Genomic DNA, 20,459 nt, shown 5'->3' with positions numbered 1-20,459 from the left:
TACTCCCCTTATATGTTGTTCTAGCTTTCTCTCGCCTCATTCCTAGAAAGGTATTATAACAAGAGGACTAAACATGAAAGAAGCAATGCTCAGCTTTCTTAAATTAAAACTATTAACCAAACTATTAAAATTAACCAGATCCCATGGTGCAATATCACTGTCTCGAGGATTCAGGGAGAACTTTTAGAGACGCGTTTCCAAAGAATTACATACAGGAGAAACAACAGTACCTGGATTGCACCCAAAAGCTACTGCAGTAACCTTGGCACAAATGTGTAGAACACAACAGCCATATTTAGCTTTCTTCTAAAGTATATAATTATGAGGTAGACGCAGTTACAGTATATGCAAGGGGTCTCCATAATTAAAGTCAAGTAATATGTACTGTTTTATTATAACAGAGAAAAAGGGAATCATTTTTAAAAATGTAATTTATTGGGTTAAAATGGAGTCTATGGGAGATGACCGTTCCGCTTTCTGGATAACGGGTTTCTGGATAACGGATCCCATACCTGTATAAATGTTTTTAATGGGTTGCCTGCCCTTTTTAATTAGCAAACACCAACTCCCATGTGTAATAAAAGGTACAAAATGTGCCCAATCACAGAAACCTAAAGCGACCAATATGATGTTTGTTATTAACAGATGACCAGGAAATACTGCCTGTTAAAAGGATGGGGGGATGATTAATCAAAAGCTGAAAAGTTCTCATAATTTTCCAAAAATAATTTGACCAAATCTGCACAGATTTTTTTCCCCTTCTATATCAATGCATTTTTCTGAAAATTTCCTGTGTGGGAAAAAATTCTAATCGTATGAATTTGTCATATTTGACGCCCGAAACCCAGCGAGATCAGGATATCTTCAGGACTTCTCCCATTGGCTTCTACATGAACTCGGCAGGTCTGAGTTGGAGTACTTTTTTATTCTGACTTTTAACACCCGCAGGGTTTAATAAATTCCCAGTCGGTTTCCTCTAAAAATTCAGATTTTATAGTCAACTCGAATTTTTAGAGTTTTTGGCATTTGGACTTTAATAATTAACTCCCTACATGTCAGTAGTTACAGGAGGGACAGGTGGTAAGATGCCAAATACAGACAAGAGTTAGAAAGAAGAGTTATAGAAAAGTGAGTGCAAAAACTAAGCCTATTAATAAAATCAGTTTAAAGCTCAAATTTGGAGATGTTATTGCATCTAAAGATGTGTATATTATTGTACAGTATGGGTGGGTGTTTTGCATCTGTGCCAAGTCTTTCAGCTAGGTTGAAGTATAAATATGACTAATTCTTTGTATCTATGCCAAATTTTATACTTATTATATGGTTTTAACAAAAACATATTTTAAAAAAAACTGTGCTTGTTTCTACTGAAAATCCTGAGTAATAGGAATCATTTCGGTCATATAAAAAGACAATGTTGATTATATAATTACATAAGTAAGAGAAATGAATACAGGGTGAGCATGCTTCAGTCAGGGGGCCTATCGGCTCCCAGCGGGAGAAGTCCTGACCAAGGAGAAAGCTTAGGGTTAAAGTCCAAGTTTGAGGTATCCAAAAGGGGTCAGGTGTAAGCGTAGTCAAGTTCAGGAAAGTGTTCAATAAGGCAGGCAGCAAGAAACAGAATCAGGGTCAAGCCAAGGGCTAGGAAGCCAGGAACCAAGAACTCAGGAAGTTAGGAAACCCAGAAACATGATTCAGCAATTCCTATAATCGCTCATCGAACCCGTGCCCTGGAAGTCAACTATCCATCAACTAAAAAGACCGATTTGCCAGGAAAACAAAGGTGAGCTGCCTGCTTGGCCCTGCAAACATAGATACATTGCACTGGGACCGATAAAGATTTTTAAACCTGGCCGATCAATTTCCTGACAGATGTCTGCTGAAAAATCGTAAGATGTACGATCTTTCGAATCCCACTAACCGCAGGATAATTTCGAAGGATTGGTCAGATTTCGCTTAAATTGGTCGTTCGGCAAGAGAAATCTTTGCGTCTATGGGGAGCTTTAGACACATGATGACATTTTTTAATTGGCCACTACTTTAATTTATATCATTTAGATGATATTAAAGTCAATGATAATTGATCTTTAAATTACTGTTTACATTTTAAAGGAGAAGGAAAGCCCCAGGGCGCAAAACCCCTCCCCCCCTCCCGTGTATTGTCCCCCCTCCCTCCTCCCCCCTGGCCTACCCCTCCCGCTGGGCAAATGCCCCTAACTTGTTACTCACCCCTCTGCGCAGGTCCTGTCCACGGAGTTCACAGTCGCCATCTTCTCCCACGCGCGTCTTCTTCCTGCTCTGACCGGCGTCTTCTGGCGCATGCGCAGTAGGAACAGGTACCGGTACAGCTCTATTGCGCATGCGCCGAATGTCACGAAGTTTTCCGATTTCACTTCGTGACATTCGGCGCATGCGCAATAGAACTGTACCGGTACCTGTTCCTACTGCGCATGCGCCAGAAGACGCCGGTCAGAGCAGGAAGAAGACGCGCGTGGGAGAAGATGGCGACTGTGAACTCCGTGGACAGGACCTGCGCAGAGGGGTGAGTAACAAGTTAGGGGCATTTGCCCAGCGGGAGGGGTAGGCCAGGGGGGAGGAGGGAGGGGGGGCAATACACGGGAGGGGGGGAGGGGTTTTGCGCCCTGGGGCTTTCCTTCTCCTTTAACGGCATGAAGCTGTCAGGAGTGCCCATTGGTGCTCTTGACGCCGGCGTGATGACGTCATGCGCCTGGCGTGAACTTTGAAAATAAACGAGATGATCGTGGTCTCACGATGACGACCGGATCTTTTAAAAATCTTTACATCTATGGCCAGCTTTAATCATTGTGGCTGTGAGGGGGAGATGCATTAAAAGGGTCCCCTACCATCAATAGGCATTCATTTTTGTAACAAATGAACAGGCAGTAGCTCCCCATCTTCTTTTCTGCTGATTCACTGCACATGCTCTGTGCTGCTGTCACTTACTGAGCTTAGGGACCCACTCACAATATACAGTACATATAGAATAGAAATGTCACAATATAAGGCTGATTAGTAATTAATACAGATAATTATTACATGGCAGCACATAAACTAGTGCAATTAGCATCAGAATGTAATAATCAGCCCTGTAGCATCAGCTTATATTACAGACAAACCTCATTTTCTGCTTGATCATTAGCGACGACTCCTAAGCTTAGCTTCTCAACAGCTGCTCAGAGCCCACTGAGCATGTGAGTGTCACAGACACTTTCCAAGATGGTGACCCCCTGTGACAAGTTTGAAGTCCTGGATCATTGCTGATATTGACAAACTGAAACTTCAGGCTGGTGCAATTAGTTCAGTATATAAAATATGGCATTTTAAGACATATTTGTTTTTAGGGGGTAGTCCTCCTTTAAGAATTTAACAAACAACGGTTACAGAGTAAAATGTAAGATCAGAGAACCCTAATTGCAAGACCTTATAATGTAAAGATGGATGATGCTACCTTACACAATAAAACGGATATTACTAATGCCTAGCTGCTGTAAAGCAAACTATTTATATATATATATATATATATATATATATATATATATATATATATATATTTATCTATTGCCTGTTTATATTTTAATTACATGTGGCATTGGTCAAGGTACCACCCGATAAAGCAATATGTAAATTACTCTGGGATGCAAGTAATGTAGACTGTACATACAGGTTTGCAGGGCAACGCAGTTATAGGGCTGTAAAAGAGGCTGCACGGATGTCATTATTATCATCATTCTCATCATCATCCAATATAACCTGTACTTATAAACAAGTAGTATGTTGCTGTGGCATTCTGTATACTGACACGTAATCCCATTGTCAACATTGTAATCCTGAGGTTTATCGCAATAGCACACCATCACTAATATTTTAAACAGCTTCTTCCTATAACTATGAGAAATTAACAAGAAACATATCTTCCATAGTGATGGGCGAATTTGCGCCATTTCACTTCGCCGAAAAATTTGCAAAATTCACGAAACAGCGAAAAATTTGTGAAATGGCGCAGACGTCTCGTTTTTGACGCCGGTGTCCGTTTTTTGCCGAAAATATGTCGGCGTCCATTTTTTTTTCACGCCGGTGAATTTTCCCCGCAAATTCGCGCCTGCCGAATAAATTCGCCCATCGCTAATCTTCCACAAATCATAAGCTCCAATATCAGTAGGTTTTTTTTAGAAAACTCTGAATTCAAGCTTGTCTTGCTTTGATACCTCTGAAGTACTTAGAAATTTCTCTGGAAACATCTGTTCCATTTAAATCAATGTAATCAAGCATTAACTTGTTTTCCATATATAATCAACTGCTGCTTCTTTTGATTGAGTGAATAATTTGCATTGATGATCAGACTTGCTGCAACTTCTAGACGTACTAATAACTTCACTTTCAAGAACACTTGTTGGATATCATTCCTCAGCTCATTGGCTAAATGGGTCAGTATATCATCTCTCTCTGATATAATCCCTTCAGAGAATTTAAGCAGCAAATATTAGCTTTTTTTTTTTTTTTATTCAAGATTCGAAAAAATCTGGCCTGATGTGACTGACTACAAAAATGGACTCTCATATAGAAAATATGCAAAGTAGCAAACATTCTGCACCTCTTATGTGTCTGACCTAATTAAATTATAAAGTAAAAATAGGCACAACAAAGTCCATGTTCTACTCTTTTGTATTTCCCATAGGTTCTGTAATGTCTAAAAATACTACAAATGTCTCTTTTTTTCTCAGTTTATTAATGTTTATATTACAACAAAAAAACATGTACTGGAAAAAATATTTTTTAAAGTACCGTGAGCATCCTGCTGGTCCAACGTGCCTTCATTCCCTCAGAGGTGCTGCCTAATACTAGTGTTTCTTTTAAAGAAGGCTTTCTGTCATTTTGTTTGCGTCTTGTTAAAGGAACAGTAACACCAAAACATGAAAGTGCTTTAAAAGAAAACCTTTAAAATAAGTGAATGTAAAATCGATAAGGGTGCTATTCTAAACACTTCTGCAATGTACATTCATTTTTTTTTTTAATTCTGAGATAGTAAAGGGGTGGCTTCAAACAATGAGTTATTTTTAGATAGATCACCAGAAATAATGACTTTTTCCAATGACTTTCTATTTTCTATGTGACCGTTTTTCTAATATTGAAGTGTCAAGTGTCTTTTTTCACCTTCTGAAGCAGCCCTGGGAGGGGGGGGTCGGCGACCCTGTAAACTGTTCTAAATTGATACTTTTAGTTGATGCATTTCTTATCTTTGTCCCTGCTGAGCAGAATCTCTGGGTTTCATTACAGGCAGTTGTTAGACTTGATACAATAGTTACTGATACTCCAGAGAAGCTGCTGAGATATGTTGCAAAATTGTAACAGTTTAGAGTCTGCGCCTGAATTACTGACAGACTCAAACACCAGAGACAGGGACATTCAACTTTAAACTTAGATTTTGGAAAAACAGTAAAAAATAAATAATGGAAAGTAAGTAATTTTGGAAAAAGTCTTTTTTTATGGGGAACAATCTAAAAACAAACAAGTTGAAAAAAGTGTTTGGAAGGTGAACAACCCCTTTAAGGGATACATGTACTGTTAATACAAATTAACCTGAACCTGTTGTTCGTTTTCCCACCAATCTGACCACCAAGACCACCAAGTAATCAAAGGAAGTGTAATAACTCACCCTGGTGGTCTAGTGGTGCGGCGGGGACGGCCGACATGCCATTGGCGGGGACGCCCGCCACACCACTCCTTTTCTTCCAAAATGCCAGCTTCTTATGGGCGCATGCGGCGCGCATCTCCTCTTCTTATAGGCGCATTGGCGCTGACGTAATGATGTCAGCACGCAATGGCACGAAATTCAAATGCTATTTAAAGGGACTTTGTACAATTTCTCATTGCCCATTATAGGATCATTCCTAGTGAGTTCCTAGTGCTTCTGTATTTGAATTCCTGTCTGATATCTGATTCCCTTTGTGACCTCTGCCTGTCTTTGACTTCGCTGACTTCTGTGATTCTGACTCCTGCCTGGTAACCGACTATTCTACTCCGACCTGTGCCTGCCTTGACCCTTCTTGATTGATATCCCAGTTTTTGACCCTTGCCTGCCTGACTCCGTTTGTATTCTGTCTGCATTGACCCGGGCTGATTTGACTACGCCTTCTGTCTACTCCTTGTACTGAGACCTTCTGCTCAAAAGACTTTTGCTTTACAATCGTGCTCGTCCAGAACCCTTCGATTGGCACCTCTCTTAATAAGCATCCAACTAGCCGAGGGCTCCTCCCGAGGTGAAAGGCGGCTGTTTTAGGCTGAAGCAAGAGCCGAGACCAGGGTGTTTAGCATTGGTTCTGGATTTAGGGTGCCAATCGTGACAGGAAGTTGTCAAGAGAAAGAGGCTGTTCTGTTTCTGCTAAGGTAAAAAATTAGAAATCTCAGATAACATTTTCTCACATCTTTCCTTGGCAGAAGAACGTCAGAGCAGCCTCTTTCTTTCTCTTGAAAGAATAATGTGCCTTGGTTTTTGTCTTGATTTCTTGATTTATTACTATCTGCCCTGAACTTTCACCCAGTCTCAGCTACTTTATTGCCTCACACTAGTCTTTATTTTGCCGTTTGCCAGTGTGATCTCTGAAGTGAGTAGTTTCCTTGTTGGTGCTGCCACAGAATGTTTAGGTGCCCAAAAGGGTGTCAGTGAAAACTGGTGCAAAAGAGCAAAACAAGTGTCATCTGCTTACAGCACAAGGTTCATGTCCTATGGAACATTACAATTGTATTATATTTTCTACTGTACATACAAGAATGAAATAAAGAAGGGCACCCATTTATCTTGATCTCCATTCTTGGCCTGCTGGAAAATGTTTCACATTGTTCTTTCCCCTCATAAAATTCAGCTTTAATATGATTAATATTATATTACCATCACTTAGCTGACAATTAATATAATTACAATGTCTTTCTTTTCTCAAGAAACAAAGGGTTCCAACTTTAAACAATTAAAGAATAGGTTTAGCAGCCCAGAAACCCCCTTTTCAAATCAACAGGTCCCCTGAGCCTCTATTCCTGTACTACATTTGTTTGGGGCTGTTGGTAATAGGTTTGTAACATTCTAGTCCAGTTATCATGTTGGAATTCTGGAGTGCCAAAATAATTTGTGATAGAAGGATACAATATCATTGTTTTTCATATTTAATATAATGGTGCTTCCTCTCAGTGCATTACCTACTGTATATCAGATATGGAATATACACTGCATTCCTGTTCAAGTCAGGGCACTCTTTACTTCCTTAAAGTGATCGTTAGCTTTCAGCATGCAGCTTTCTCTCTTCTGTAAACTGTAATCAACATTCATCTTTCTTCAGTTTACAAAAAAAGTGCCATGTCTTGTCTATAATCAATGCGTATGAACAGACGACATACATCAGCAATTTATCAATAACCTGTAAACACCCAATAGCTTCAGAGAACTTGGAGTACTGTACATTTTGATCTAGTCAGCATTGAAAATATGGCTCTGTTTCAACTCTCCAGCGTTTCGGCTGCTTACATAAACAATTGATCAGGACAAAGTCAGGATACAAGCTTCCCATAGATGGAGGTCAAAAGAAATGATATGCAGACAGTGGAATTATCAGAGCAAGAGGTCACCAAAATATGGTAATATGACTTTAAAGGACAGGAAAGCGCTAAACGCACTGGCGGTTGCAAGGGCTGGAATGAAAGGCAACACAGGCAATTGCCTTGGGCCTAGTGTGAGGGGGTTCTAGTTGTATTTTTTATTCTATTTTAACCTAAACCATAAAAGTAAAGGCCAAGGAAAGCCCTAAGGGTTCCCTGGGCTTGTGTAGAGTAATGTATTTGCTGCAACATATACGTCCATTCAACTTTAACTTCACACCGTATGCAAATTAGCCAACTGTTCGTCGCCCTGGACACAATTTTGGATTTTAGTGAATTAGCGTTGTCCTGGTGAATCTATGCCTGGCGAAGTGTTGCGATGTGAGCGAAGCCGTCACTGGCGAATTTACGGAGGTTAGTGAATTTGCCCCCTAGTGCTATAAATACAGGGACTGCATGACAAGGGATCCGAATGACCAGCAGCCAATTTACGCTGGTGATGTCAGGGGAAGAAGCAGTTCACTTCCTTAACTAACGTTTGCACAGCGATCTTCATGGAAATTCCCAAAGCTCTCTTCCGGATGTATAGATTTAGGCATTTGCACAATTGGAAGATAGGGTGTTTTCACTAATCTGCACACACACAAGCCCAAGAGGGCCCCATGCATGGGTGCCATGGCTGTGGTTCTCAAAAAACTATGATTATTTGTCCGTATTACCGTCATTCCTTCTAGAAAACATAGAGTCTATGTAGACAAACTCTAAGAAGAGTTTGTCTACATAGACTTTTTAAGGTTAGAATCAAACCTGAAGGAATCTAAAGCAGGAAAAAGGAGATAAGAGAGTTTCGAAAAGCTGTTACACTTAGACATTCTACTGCCTAGGAAACTACAGTCCTCAAAAAAAACAAGAATAGTTTTGAAATTAAAAGCATTTCTATAAACACAGGTATGGGACCTCTTTTCCATAATGCTTGGGACCAGGGGCTTTCTGGAACAATGGTCTTTCCATAATTTGGATATCCATACCTTAAGTCAACTAAAAAAATATTTAAACATGACTTAAACCCAATAAGATAGTTTTGCTGACAGTAAGGACAAATTATTTCTCGGCAGGAATCAAGTGCAAGGTACTGTTTTATTACTACAGAGAAAAGAAAATCATTATTTAAAATTAGAATTTTAAAAATGGAGTCTATAGGCAATGGTCTTCCCATAATTTGGAGCTTTCTGGATAATGGGTTTCCAGATAATTGATTGTACACCTGTTCAATGTTTATATAGGGTCTGTTAAAAATAATGCTAAAAAAATTTACCCATTAAATAATAATAATAATAATATATGGGATGGTTTTGCCACCAATTTGGATTTGGTTGCTATAAAGTAGGAGCTATTGCTTATTATTACAGAGAAAAAGGAAATCATTGTAATACATTATGTTTATTTGCATAAAATGCTGAATATGATGAAAAAGATGACCTTCATGTATTTAGTATCTTTCTGGATAACTGGTTTTCAGAAAATAATTCCATACCTGTATATGTGCATTTTATTTTTAATAGAGGATACATTTCACTGAAATAAATACAAAAGATAACATTCTATATTTTATGACAACATACAATAGAAATATGCAGGTTTTCATAATTTCATCAAGATTTAATCAAGATGTTTTACATCCCTGTGCAATCTTCTTCACTTATACAGTAAATTATTAACTGCAGGCACAGTTAATAATTTAAATATATTTCCCTGCTAAGGCTGGCCACCCACAGTTGCTGTTTTAGCTGACACTGCAACATTTTGGTTTCAAAGGAACCTGATTGTATGGACTAAGTAATGTTTATTTAGGGGGTTATTTATCACGGCACGATTTTCTTGCGGTGTCTGTTTTGATGCCGAAAATACAAAATGTTGCGGTAAAAAAAGATTTGATTTTTTTCATTGCTTAGTATGCCAGATTTCCAGTAGCCCCCTGCTATTAACCCTTTGCTTGAGGTACGGCCATTTCTTTACATCCAACCTGAGCCTCCCCTTACTAAAGTTTGGGCGGGTGCTGAGTGCAAAACACCCTGTTCTAAAATAAAGCCTCGCCTCCTAGTTGAGTTGCACTTTCCTTGACTTTTAATAAACTCAACACCCTTTTAGTAATATGTTTGTGTATTGAGAAGATAGGAACGTCAGAAAATGACCTTAAAGGGATACTGTCTTGGGAAAAAACATTTTTTTCAAAATGAATCGGTTAATAGTGAAATCCATTTCTCAAAAGAGCAAACAGATGATTTTTTATATTCAATTTTGAAATCTGAAATGGAGTTAGACATATTGTCAATTTCCCAGCTGCCCCAAGTCATGTGACTTGTGCTCTGATAAATTTCAATCACTCTTTACTGCTGTACTGCAAGTTGGAGTGATATCATCCTTTCCCTTATCCCCCCCAGCAGCCAAACAACAGAACAATGGGAAAGTAACCAGATAACAGCTCCCCAACACAAGACTCATTAGTAAAAACCCATGTCCCACTGAGACACATTAAGTTACATTGAGAAGGAAAAACAGCAGCCTGCCAGAAAGCATTTCTCTCCTAAAGTGCAGGCACAAGTCACATGACCAGGGGCAGCTGGGAAATTGACAAAATGTCCAGCCCCATGTCAGATTTTAAAATTGAATATAAAAAAATCTGTTTGCTCTTTTGAGAAATGGATTTCAATGCAGAATTCTGCTGGAGTAGCACTATGAACTGATGCGTTTTGAAAAAAAACATGTTTTCCGATGACAGGATCCCTTTAAAATTAATGTAATAGTTGCAGTCAGCTAAGTGCAGTTTTGAGGTTTTTTTGCCACAATGCAGTGTTTTTTCTTAAAATTTCAGTGACGTTGCAGTCTCCGAATTTCACTTGATGCCAGTGTGGCCCATGCATCAAAATTAAATTTAGTTGTGCTTCACTTTGTTGTGACTTGGACATAATTGCTCTGTAAGTCTGTGTGGCATAATTTCCGGATTTTGGCATAATAGAGCCACCTGTGATGCACCTATTGATGCAGAGAGCTGTGGGAACCCTGGAGCTACCACCTGGTACAGAGGTGGCAGTAAATCCAAGGCACTGAAATGCATAAGTGCATGTTTTGTCACCAAAATCCAACGCATGTGCCTGTATGCGGGACATCACAGTGGTTCTGGGTGCAAGCAAGGAAGGGGCTAATTTTCAGTGTAGGGGCTCAATGCAGGAGTGGCATTTATCCACAAGCTTAAACTGTCAGATCTGGCATTAGCCTAAGGGTCAGATTCATTTTTTTTTAATCTTTCTGTGATTCATGTAAATCGTGGCAAATAATTTAGTTTTTTCCAGCTCTAAAAATAAAATGAATACATCTGTCCATAAGTGTATTACCTGCTGAATGTAATATTGTGCGTAACTGAATATTTGTATTAATTTTAAATCTATATTTGGATGTTCTTTCTTTACAAAATAGCAAATCAGCTTGATGGGTTTTCTTTTCTTGCCTTACATCAATTTGACATCTTTGGCATTCACATATTATCGCGTTGACATGAAAAAAAAGCAAATCAGTTTGATGTGCTGTAAATCTCTTCGTACAATGAGAAAATAATAAGAAAAGAACCATGTAGAAATGTAAAGAACAAATACTCTGTAATGACAATGACACACACATTAAATTAATTCTGACGTTACTTCTGACTTGCTCAGTGATAATATCCAAGGAGATTGACAAAACCCCATTTATAATGCCCTTTGCAGTGTGTAAAGTTCAAAAAAGGCCACTATCAGACTCGAACCTTGGAGGGTGTAAGGGGCAAATTCACTAAGAATCGTAGTTGTGCCAGACGCAACTTCGTCGCACTTCGCCACACTTCGCCAGGCGTAGTTGCGCCAGCGCTCCGCAAATTCACTAAAATCCGAAGTTGCCCACAGGGGTAGCGTAAGGTTGCGAAGTTGCGCTAGCGTTGATTCGCTAAGTGAAGCGAAGTTACGCTAGCGATGGTTAATTTGCATACGGCGCCAAATTCAGATTTCAATGGAGGAATACGTAGAATCACTACAAATGCCTGGGAAACCTTCAAAACATCAAATAATTTTTTTTTTTTCCCTACACATGTGCCCACTGTATAGTTAAGTTGCCATGAGTTAGGAAATGTAGGGGGGAAGGAGGGGAGCCCCAAAAAAAATTTCGACCTTTTTTAGCCTATCACCCATAATATAGAAAAAAACGCCAGCGTTTTTTGGGACTTAGAAAAAATTTGAACTTTTTTTGAAGCAATCCCTATCTACTCTATTGCACTTCGCCTGGTCTGAGGTGGCGAAGGAAGTCTAGCGTAAAAGGTAGCGTTCAGTACAATGCGCGCATTAGTGAATTTGCGTAGTTACGTCTGTTGCGAAAATTCGCCAGGCGTAAGGGTGCAAAATAACACTAGCAAATTTACGCCAGCGTTCGTTAGTGAATTTGCGAAGTAACGAAAATGACCAACGCTAGCGAATTGACGCTAGCGTTAGGCGCTTCGGCGCTTAGTGAATTTGCCCCATAGTCTCCTGTAGTCTGACAGTCCATATAGGGGCTACCAAATAGCCAGTCACCACCCTTTTTGGCACTGCAGGAAGTTTTTTCATGCTTGTGTTGCTCCTCTAGTTATATTTAAATGTTGCCTATGGGTAAAAAAAGGTTGGGATCCCTGCTCTATAGGGACTATTGTGCCTGATCCTTTGGATAGGCTTTTTTTATCCATGCAGCAGGAGAAAACAGGCTAGGCAGATCCATTTAAGATTATAGGAAAATTCCATTGAGGAAATGTAATAGTATAATTGAATGTAACTATAACTGTCTATATAGAGGCAATTGTGACCTACATTTCTCCAGCTTCTCCATCTGTTATTGAAAGGCAGCAACTTTTCTTTGTACATGAATTCTTTTGCCTTGTCTACATTTTTTTGTTGCCTTTTATTGTCTTAAATGTCATTCTGGACCAGGTCAATTGGATTGGCAAGGTGTGAATCTCCTTGTACATTATTCCGCTCTAAATCAGTAGGATCTATGTTAGGTTGAACTGGCTCAGACTAAAATTGTACAGAACTTGCAAAAAATGCTTTAATCAATTTCAGATTCAATTACTTGGCCATTTCAGTCAATGGGAAAAGTTAATGCTCAATGCACGCTCCATTTATTGCTATATATATGATGCCATTGTTATACGCCTGTCTAGGGAAAGCAAAATAGGGAAAGTGCTTATTCACCACAGCTGAAATAGGCTTGTACTGCAAGATTCCATAATCCTTTTACATATATTTACTAGATGACATTTCAGGACTTCAGACACAGTGATAAGAAGAAAAGAAGTACCCGCTATAAGTTGATAATGTTCTGTGAGGTAATGCAGTTAGGGGATTGTTTTAACCTCATGTGACTATTTTTAATCCAAGGTCAGCGTAATTAACAATACTTGGCAGGAGTGACATTGGGGGGTTATTTGCTAAGTCCAACATTTTCTGTTTAGAGTTTTAAAATGGGAAAACACCCCCGTGGGGGGGGGGAAATATTTTCAATATCCATTATACCCCGAGGCTGCTAAAAGTCTGAATCCAAAAATACTCCATCTCAAACCTGCTGAGGTCATGTAGAAGTCGATGGCAGATGCCCCGTTTACAATTGGAAGACAGAGTATCATGATCTGCACTGGGTTTTGTAATCTCAAAAAAGGTGGTTTTTGAACGATAATCCAAAAAAAATCGAGTGGGGGGTTTCCAACGTCAAATCCGAAAAAGTTTCGGGCATCAAATCCGCAGAAATTTGTATTGTATCTAATTCTTTCAAGATTTTATGGAATATGTTCCCGCACCAAATTTGTCGAGTTATTTGATTGATAAATGAGGCAAAATTGTTGATTGGTGTTTGGTCAAAGTTGCTTTATTAAAATAATGAGAACAATTTGAGTTTCAATAAAACCCCCTAGATGCTCTTGCAGCTTTTTTGTAAAGCCTTCAGTGCTGACCTGGTGTGGGTTATTGTCTATTGCTACGCAATATCTTAAAACAGTTCCCAGTATTTCTAAAACTGAAACAATAGTCATGGAAATAATTCCTAGATACAGAATTGGAATTACTATGCTGATATTTATTAAATGCATTTTAATGGCTGCATCCAGCTTACAGGAGAAGAGCTAATTCAACAGAGATCATCAATAAATGTGTCAGTAGGTACACAGTTCAGTCACCAAATTTTAAACATGTCATAAGCTTGACAGAATCACAGAAAGTCTGTTATCTAGGTTGATGGATTTGTTGTAATTCTGCCAAATTGCTTAAAAAGTCAAACGCATGGTAAAACAATGTCATTATTGCACTGTGAAAATGTTATTTGTGTACCAAAAAAATTCTCTATACAGACTTAAGACAAATTAACTAATAACATTAAAAATGTCTGCAAAGTTTTTTGTGGGTATGACCAATTCTCAAAAACGTCATGCAGACAACACAAAAATAGCCATGGGGGGATTAAATAGGAAATTAAATGGGGGATTAAATGGAGGATTAAATAGTTCATGTAAAAGCATGGGGCAAATATTTATATGGTGAATTATAAATACCATGTAAAGACAATGTTATAAGAAATGTAAAAAAAAAAAAGTTTTAATTTCTGGTGTCAGTATCTCTTTAAAAAACTACATTATGGTCAGTAATTACCTCTTTACTTACCTCTCTTTGCAGATTCAGTGCAGTGAAGCTCACGGGCGCCATCTTCCAGCTCTTGGGTAATCTTCAGGTCTTCTTCCAGCGCTTCGCCAATTTCTGATACGCCACTTACTTCCTGAAGAAGACCGAAGAGAAGAAGATGGCACCTGTGAGCTCCACTGCACTAAATCTGCAAAGAGAGGTAAATTAAGAGTTAGGGGTATTTAAGGTAACAGCTAGGCTGGGGGAGGGGACAGGAAGGGGGTCTATGTAGGGTAGGGGGTTAGGAGTTTTTATAATTAAGGGTTTGGTTCTCCTTTAACTAGAAGAGTTTCGAAATGGCTCATTCTTGTAAATCCAAGGTACAATTTGAAAATACACTGTAAAGAAATACATATGCTGATATGGTTTTATGGTATTATTTTGTGAAGGCTGTGAATCAACCTGACATTAATGGAGACTTGGACAAGTTTACTTAAACTGTAATCAGAACCAATAACTCCTCATATGTTCTTGGCAGCATTATCAAGCCTAAAATAATTCTGTATTGGTATAAGGATGGCATTAATCAGTGTTCTGGGTGTATTAATTACTGAGCTCATGCTTACGTATGTTTGAATATACAGCTACCTGGTATGGGACCTTCTCCTTTTAATAGTATTATTACTTATGTAGCGCTATAGTAAACTGACTTGTGCTAGGACAGTTTAGCTACTTTCCTTGGTGGGCTGAGACCACCGATGAGCTCTCTTTCTCAGGGGTAAGCCCTCGCAGTGGGGTGGAGGCAAGGGTGTAGTGTAACTGTAACCTGATGCGATAGCACAATGATGGGCGCCAGTAGTTCTTTAACAGTTGAACTAAGAACAGTATTTATTGAACAATAGCACAGAGATCATTTAGCACATTGATCCACAATGGAGTATAGAACATACACAGCAGCATAAAGGAAGCATATACTCACAGCACGTATAGGCTGAATCCCCACAGGCTAGGGAATATACAGCAGAGAGTAAGTTGACAGCATGTGATGGGTATTGCCCAGTTTTCAGGATATCTTCCAGTGGCAGACTAGGGGAACTCCTGACATCCCTATCTCAACACTTGGTTCCTTACTCGGGTCAGTAATACCCTGGGATCTTAATCCCTCTAATCTCCTCGGCGGAGCCTTGAGCTGCTCAACTAATTAACCTCTCTATCAGTCCTAGAGCGATCTATAAAACGAGTATAGCTGTCTAATTACTAGGGCCAAGCGCCTAGGGTCAGCACTACCCATTCCCTTCCAGCCTGCTTGGTTGGGCTAAAGCAATGGACCCAGAGCACATGGTTCCTAAACCTTTTATACTCTGGCACAGTGCCTCTAGAGTACACTGTGTGAACTGCAGGGGTTACATAAGCACAAGGTCCCCATAGGGACCCACTAAGGTGTCTATATTACTAGGGATGTGCCTGTCTGTAAAGTGTAAGGGTGTCTAAGATTTTCACATCCCTACACTTATATTCAGATGGAAATAATTGGTCCCAATAACCAGAATTTCCTTGAATTTAAATATTCAATATGAGCTTAAACAGAAAATAAATGAACACAAACTTTGAATGATTAATGCAAGTGATTGCATGTGCAGTTTTCTTTAAGGTAATTACTCTAATCTCTAGTGAGACCCAACTTGATGAAAGAAGTACACAGTTGAGAAGGTTATGCGACTAGGTTGCACCATGTTGACTCAGTCTAGATGTCACTTACATAAATCTAGCAAGGCTTAGAATTAGCTTGTTGTGTTCATGGAAACAGTCACTTGATTATGGAGGCACACAAGTCAAGTGGCTGTATATATTCAATGTCACACAAAAGTTGAGTGTTTTTCATGTAACTTGATAAGTGTTTAAGTAACACACAGATGAATTCAGCCGTGTGAGGTTAGCTATTCATGCATATAATCATAGGCAATTTTCAGTCAGGTAAAAAAACAAAACCTTATTAAAAATTGCAGATCAAAGGGAGGAAATGGAGCATGTATTTTGCAATCAAACTGAACCATATGCTGCAGAGATGCCCTTATGCTGCTAACATCTCAAGATTAGGGTTTCTGCAACACCTACATGTTAATTGTTCTGCCACAAATCTCAAATCCACAATTATCATTTACAAAATAAGTAAGTTATAATAATAAGTGATAAGAAAACCCCCCAAAAAAGTCATTTTTTCAAGAATTCCTGCACAGACAAAAATGATCATATAAAATAACATGTTCAAAATGATGGGATTTCTCTGACTTGGCTACCTTGTTATAGTAAAATGCATTTAGTTGTCATTTCAGTTAAAGGAGAACAAAACCCTATAAACAAATATGACTAGAAAAGCATATTTTATCATTAAACTGTCTGCAACAGCCTAAAGGTTCAGCGTCTTTATTACAGCAATGATCCAGGCCTTCAAAGTAGCTCACCATCTTGGCATTTGTTAGACGTATCAGTGACACTGCAAATGCTCAGCCTGAGTTAGCGAGTTAAGCTTAAAGGAGAAGGAAACCCCCTGCCGGCAAAAATCCCTCCCCCTCCCCTGTGTTGCCCCCCCCTCCCTCCTTCCCCCTGGCCTACCAGTCCCGCCGGGCAAATGCCCCTAACTTGTTACTCACCCCTCTGCGCAGGTCGAGTCCACGGAGTTCACAGGCGCCATCTTCTCCCAAGCTATCTTCTTCCGGCTTTGACAGGCATTTTTGACGCATGTCCATAAGGAGCATTTTGCCGGTACGGATCTATTGCACATGCGCCAAAAGTCACAAAGTTTTCCTATTTCACTTTGTGACTTTTGGCGCATGCGCAGTAGATCCGTACCGGTGAAATGCTCCTACTGCGCATGTGCCAAAAATGTCGGAAAACTTCGTGACTTTTGTCGCATGCACAATAGATCCGTTCAGAACTAATGTTATCTACTGTGTCTTGTTCTTGAATGGCTGCCTCCATGCCTACACAGCAACTTGTTTATATAAAATATAGTTGTGTGCAGGACAACACTACATTATATTGCCATTCCTTTAAAAGCATTTAATTTTTTGGTGTTATCGTTCCTTTAAGCTTTAGTTCTCTTTTAAAGTAAGATTCATACAAAGGTCTTACAGTTTATCTTGCTCTATCAGTTCATTCTGAGTTTCGTTCAGACAATAATGGGGTTATTTATCAAAGTCCGAATTTATCTCAATATTTTCTGCTACAAACTTCAATGAAATTTTCACGATATTTCAATTTTTTTGATGCGATTTTCACGAATTTCACAATTTTTTGGAAATTTTTACCCAAAAACTCCGAAAATGTTGGGGTATTGCACGAAACCCAGCGGACATCAAAAAATCATTGGGACTTTTCCCATTGACTTATATGCAACCTCGACAGATCTTAGATGGCGGATTTTCAGATTCTGACTTTTCCATCTTCTGGATTTAATAAATTCTGAAAAAAATCGTGATTTTTTAAAAGTCTGATTTTATTAAGAAAAATCATGATTTTTTTAATTCGAAGTTTAGTAAATAACCCCCTAAAAGTCACATGGAGATAGGGGACTGTATATCTGCTGACAAAGAACATTATTTGCTGTATTCACGTAGAGGTTTCTTTAGATCCATGCTAATTGTTCTTAGGACTCATATTTCTCTATTGAATGGCTCAGAAGAAGATGTCCAGTTGATTTTTGGTTGCTGTTTGTATTCAGAAAGTTCTAGAATATCTTCTAGATATTTGAACGGTCAAGCTCATTCTTTGTGCCTAGTAGTTTTATTTATAGCACAGGGGGTTGGATCCAACTTTATAGGCTTTGGGTGAAACCAGGCATGCAGAAATTAAAAATGGTATCATTCACTATTACTCATAATGACACTATGGGGCTGATTCACTAAATTCGAGTGAAGGATTCGAAGTAAAAAAACTTCGAATTTCGAAGAATTTTTTGGGCTACTTCGACCATGGAATGGGCTACTTCAACCTTCGACTACGACTACGACTTCGAATTGAAGGATTCGTACTAAAAATCGTTCGACTATTCGACCATTTGATAGTCAAAGTACTGTCTCTTTAAAAAAAACTTCGACCCCCTAGTTCGGCAGCTAAAAGCTACCGAAGTCAATGTTAGCCTATGGGGAAGGTCCCCATAGGCTTTCCTAAGTTTTTTTGATCGAAGGATATTCCTTCGATCGTTGGATTTAAATCGTTCGAATCGTTCGATTCGAAGGATTTAATCGTTCGATCGAAGGAATAATCCTTCGATCATACGATCGCAGTATTTGCGCTAAATCCTTCTACTTCGATATTCGAAGTCGAAGGATTTTAATTCCCAGTCGAATATCGAGGGTTAATTAACCCTCGATATTCGACCCATAGTGAATCAGCCCCTATATATTATTATATTATTGATATAATCAAGGTTGTCTAAAAATCTTGTAAGTGAAAGAGCTATTGTATTTAGTGATGGGAAAATAAATTCGGCAGGCGCAAATTTGCAACAAATTTATAAATTTGCGAAACTGCCACGAAAATTCGCCGGCGTCAAACAATTTTGGACGTGCATCGTTGATGTCAAAACTATGATGCATCAACATTATTCAGATGCCCATTGACTTTTTTAATGCTGGCGTCAAAATTGACACGAGTGTCAGAATTGACATAGGCGTCAAAATTAGTGTTTCGCAAATTATTCGCGAATTTCCTGCATTTTTTGGCGAACCAAAACCGGACAAATTCGTCCATCACTAAGTGTATTTCATTTTCATTGGTTGAGATGCACCTATGAACACAATTTAAGGCAAGGATTTGTACTGATGGCAGTATATTTTCCAATAATAGGTTAACTTGTAGGTGGTGGATCAACTCTGCAAATTGGGGATCTTTCCCCCCCCAAATTTAAAACATTTAAAAACTTCATATAAAAGTAGTCGCATTGAGAATTCAGATTTTTGGTGAAGGAACATTAATGTAGATATTAATGTACATTTTGTTTAGTTGAAATCAGCATTGTTGAAAATACAATCTAAAAATGTTGCTACAAAATTTGAACCATTTCTTTACCTGATATTTACAGCCCATACGCTTTACTTTTTAGGACCAAATTCCCATCCCAATGTATTTTTGGCTTTCTGAGAGCTTAGAATCTCATCGTAAGAAAGAGAACAAAATTGATCAACAGTAATAAGATGTAAGTAATCAGACATTTTTTCGTAGTCATTGTCTTGCTCTTTGATAGTACTGTAGTTTTGGTAACAACATGTAGTTCTACTGAGAAATGGGCTTTTTTTAAAATTCATTTCATTTCATTTAGCTTGTTCTGATTATTTAATAATTAAGCCATCCCATAATATAAACCTGTTTATCATCATTCACCTACACATTCAAATGTTTAAAATAAATTTAAAAAATAAATAAAACAATGCCTGTAAGATAGATATTATAAAACACAGCTGCAGACTTGAGCTAAACATTCTACACTGAGCTTATTCCCCTAGGGTTTTAAACTTAACAAAAAAAATTGGGTTCCAACCATTATTTAAAAAACTTTCAATTATTATCAATAGTTTATCTAATACATTGTGGAAAATGTCATATTTTTTACTGCTACAATTTCTTAACAATATGTTTACATTATTTATGTACAGTTATAATCAATTACTGCATTTCTATTGAAATGTCTTTTAGACAAAAAAAAGAAATCAAATTATAGGACATTTGAGGTCTGTACTTTCCTTTTTATATAATTAGTTATAATTACATCCAATGCCAACATTGAGATAAAGTTAAACTTATCGGCAGACCTTATACATTTTTTTTGCTTATATGCTGTTTAAAGTGTTTTATGGCCATAATACAAGCAAAGCAAATAAACTACAGGTATGGGACCTGCTATCCTAAATGCTTGGGACCTGGTTTTTCTAGATAACAGATCTTTCCGTATGATATTTTCATACCCATTTACTAAGGGTCGAAGTGAATTTTTGAATTCAAAAACTTCGAATTTCAAATAAATTTTTGGGTACTTCAGCAATCGAACAGGCCAAAATTTGATTTGAATTGAAAAAACTTCAAAAAATCGAAGTACTGTCTCTTTAAAAAACTTTGACTTCGACACTTCACCACCTTAAACCTGCCGAATTGCTGTTTAGCCTATGAGGGACCTCCTATAACCTTTATGAG

General features: G+C 38.3%; 1 protein-coding gene across 3 annotated transcripts in view; it reads left to right on the top strand.

Annotated features, from left to right (window-relative positions):
- LOC108705937 (BTB/POZ domain-containing protein KCTD8) overlaps nt 1-20,459 on the top strand; it is a 55,611-nt gene that overhangs the window by 21,520 nt on the left and 13,632 nt on the right. Inside the window, exon 2 of one of the 3 annotated variants that reach the window (XR_001933947.2) lies at nt 19,375-19,467. The exons of the other annotated variants lie outside the window; for them this stretch is intronic. The gene's annotated coding sequence lies outside the window, so the exon portion shown is untranslated. The remainder of the gene's footprint in view (nt 1-19,374; nt 19,468-20,459) is intronic. 3 annotated transcript variants of the gene reach the window in all.

The sequence above is a fragment of the Xenopus laevis genome, chromosome 1S, assembly GCF_017654675.1.
Source record: "Xenopus laevis strain J_2021 chromosome 1S, Xenopus_laevis_v10.1, whole genome shotgun sequence".
Lineage (NCBI taxonomy): Eukaryota > Metazoa > Chordata > Amphibia > Anura > Pipidae > Xenopus > Xenopus laevis.
The sequence above is the reverse complement of the archived record's forward strand: the minus strand, read 5'-3'. Positions and strand labels throughout refer to the sequence as shown.